At 41.5% G+C, this 3,456-nt stretch overlaps 1 pseudogene; it reads right to left on the minus strand.

Annotated features, from left to right (window-relative positions):
* Positions 1-440: 440 nt before the first annotated feature.
* Positions 441-1,214, minus strand: Ppp1r3bl1 (protein phosphatase 1, regulatory subunit 3B like 1; annotated as a pseudogene).
* Between the last annotated feature and the right edge of the window lie 2,242 nt (positions 1,215-3,456).

The raw sequence follows: 3,456 nt of genomic DNA on the forward strand, positions 1-3,456 counted from the left end.
TTGCTATTTTTCTCCACTATTTTTGATGCATTCTAATTACTGAGATGAACTTTTGGTATTTTTATATTTGCCACCCCAAGTCCCTGAGCAAATGACAGAGCCTTGAGGAAATCTAAAATTAAGCATTTGTTTTGTTTATGGCCCTATTTACTTCTCATAAAAGATGTTTAATACAGATGTATTTGAACACCTAGCCCAGTCTCCTGCCTTGTTCCCAATAGTCTTAATTATGCCCTCCCTAGACTTCCAATTTGTGTACCAGAATAATCCATGTTCACTCCCCTTTTATGTGTTTTTGATTAAATTAGTTTGCATTCTGGCTAACGAAATCTAATAAGCACATGTTAGAATTGTGATGATGTGAGGGACTTATGGTGCCTCTCTGGGCCATCTAACAGTGAATACTCACTTCAAAGTCATTCTACTCTTTACTTGTGGTATAAATCTGCCAAAGAAGGGTTGCAGGAAGTACAGTCAGAAGTGCTTCCTCCCATAATTCAAATCGCAAGGTGGATTAAGGCATCACCTCTGCTTCATTGTGATGATATGATTTCTGATCTTGTGTCTGCTACTGTACTGAAAACATGAGGCAATAAGCACACGGCAAACTCCATTCTTTCATAAGACTGAATTTTGTCCGGTAGGATGATATCAAAGGAGAACATGTCCCTGTCTGAACCAGCAAAAGTGTCCTTCACATACTGACAAGGGAAGTCTGTGAAGCTTTTCCAGGTATCAAATGGCATCCTGATCTTCACAACCTTCTTGAATGCCAGGCTCTGGACCTTGACGGTGCCCGCGATGGCTTTATCCTTCAGCACACAGTTTTCGAGGCAGACATGGTTGGTCTGAAGTTGATTTCTAAAGTCTAAGTAATCTGCAGAAGGCTGCGGAAAATCCAAAACAAAGCTCTCACTCTCTGCTGTCGTCAGACTCACGGTGTTGCCTAGGAGTTCGGTGATGTTAAACGGAATATCTAGTGGTTCATTGAATTCCGAGAACACTTTCACCATTGTCAGGGCCAGTCCCTGGTTGTCGGCGAAGGACACCCGCTTCTTCACCTTCTTCTCCTGCACTGTGGGGGCCACCATTCTGCCGGCTTCCTCCTTGCTGCCCAGTGACTTGTCCAGTTTGGGGGAGATCTTGAAGGTAAAGTGCTCTTTGGCTAGAGAAGGGACCATACTGCTGTAGCTTTATTCTATGTCCACAGCCATCACGTTAGAGGGCAGGCTAGAAGTCTGGTACAGCTCTTGACTACGGAGGGGAGACCCTTCAATCCGCCCCACCATCTGAACTGGATGACAGTGACAGTAACCACGATGGCAAAAGCGGGGCAAGCACTCAGCTTGGTCCTTGCAACAGCAGCCCTCTTACCCGCTCCCTGGATTGCAGCACTCTGGATTCCGGCTCCAGCAGCCCGTGGCGCACTTTAACTTTTACCAAAAAACAAATTTCTATTATTCTGTGCTTTGCTACTGATGACTTACTGTGTGGGTTTGATGCGCACAAGCAACATACTCAGAGCTAGTCATAAATTAATTTTCCTAGACAATTTCATGTCTGGATTTTTTCTGCTAGACATATGATCATTAATTTCTTAATTTATGGAATATGCATTAAGATTATTTAATATTTTTCCCATCCACTTGATATTATTCATTCAGAGTACTTTTTACAAATACATGACTTCCTTTTGCTCTTTCTGTTTTTTTTTCTTTTGTTCTTTCTAATTTTACACTCTAAAGTCTATTCCTGCCCTTCTTGATTCCAGTTTAATGTATACGAGGTAAGACTTTGTTATGTGACTCTGTTATGGGAAAACATGAACAAGTGTCTACTGATACCAGATACAGAATTGATGACAGAATAATTAATGATACCACCATAATCCAGCTTAGCATATGAATGAGTTTAATTGACGTTACTTACAGGAATATGAATAAGGGCTGGCTTAACGGAGCAAAGTTGACTAAAGGATAAAGGTATCAGCAAAGTCAAGCCCAGCACTGCTGAAAGCTCAAAAAAGCTGTGAACCTAGAATCCACTGCACAACCTTTAGACAGTTCAGCAGGTCGCAGAGAAATCGCTGATTTGGCCTGAGTTTTTTCAGGCAGCTTGTTGCCAGGTTCCCATGTCCTTAAGCAATCTTTACTTGGGAAGGAAAGAGCCTAGTGAGTAGCATCAGTTTCCGGGAAGACTCAGGTATCATTTTTACTTCCTGAGATCGAAGTTGCCTTGCAGGGCAAAATGGTTTCCTTCCTTTTGGACTGACCCTGGGCTCCAACTTCATAGGTAGCAATGAACAGCCTAGTAAGAGCACCAGTGGAAGGGGAAGCCCTTGGTCCTGCAAGACTGAACCCCCAGTGAACGTGATTGTTGGGTGGAGGGCGGTAATGGGGGACGGATGGGGAGGGGAATACCCATAAAGAAGGGGAGGGGGAGACGTTAGGGTGATGTTGGCCTGGAAACCGGGAAGGAGAATAACAACCGAAATGTAAATAAGAAATACTCAAGTTAATAAAGATGAAAAAAATTAAAAAAAAAAAGAACATCTGGTTGTTTTTCCTTTTTGTAAATTCTGGATCTTAAGGAATTACCACTTTAGAACATCATGTTTCTCAACTCCCTTTTAACATCCTGTTTTAAAATATCTTTTTATTTTACCGTCACTGACATATCCCATGTGTTATACTCTCCCTCCAATGTAAATGTTGCTTTTATTTCCTCAGAGGCATGAGAGCTGTTCCCAAGCTAAGCCCAGAGGCTTTCTTTCTCTGTTCTAAATTTCACTAGGACTAAGTCTGGAAGCTTCTAGCCTTCCTAGGATCTAATCCTCCAATACAACGGATTCTACTTGGTTCTCTTAGCTTTTGAATGATCTTTTCTGCTGGGGCTCCTACTAACTTTGGCAATTTCTATAAACCATCTGATTCTCATTCTTGGCTCATTCTGTCTTTACCTGCATCCAGCTTTTCCTCTCTGTAAAAGTGTCCTGGTGGGTAAAACCTACCCCACACACACAGATTCCATGATATCCTATACCATCTTTTGTGGTTCTTAAGTAGCCTCTCTTCCTCTGCGGTTCTCATGTTACTGGGGCGTTTTTGAATCATTCTGTCAAGTCTTTCTCTGATTTGCCACTTTGTTTGCCCCTCAACTAAGTCACTTCCAAACACGGCAGCTTCCTTCTACAAATTAACCTTACATTTGTTTTTAAGTAAACAACGTATATACTAGGGATGAGTCTTATTCCACCCAGTTCATACTGTAATCCATGCCTTGTCTGCATTTCATCAGATCATATCTTTGGATGTGATCCTTTACCACCATGTCATGTTACTGGATTAAAATTACTCTAAGATGGATAGGTTTAATTTCACAGGAAACTGTTATGCAAGATAGCCATAATCAATAATTTTTGTTACAACTCAAAACAATTAGTGTTTTAATTGTCAG

The sequence above is a fragment of the Rattus norvegicus genome, chromosome 4 (assembly GCF_036323735.1).
Source record: "Rattus norvegicus strain BN/NHsdMcwi chromosome 4, GRCr8, whole genome shotgun sequence".
Classification (NCBI taxonomy): Eukaryota; Metazoa; Chordata; class Mammalia; order Rodentia; family Muridae; genus Rattus; species Rattus norvegicus.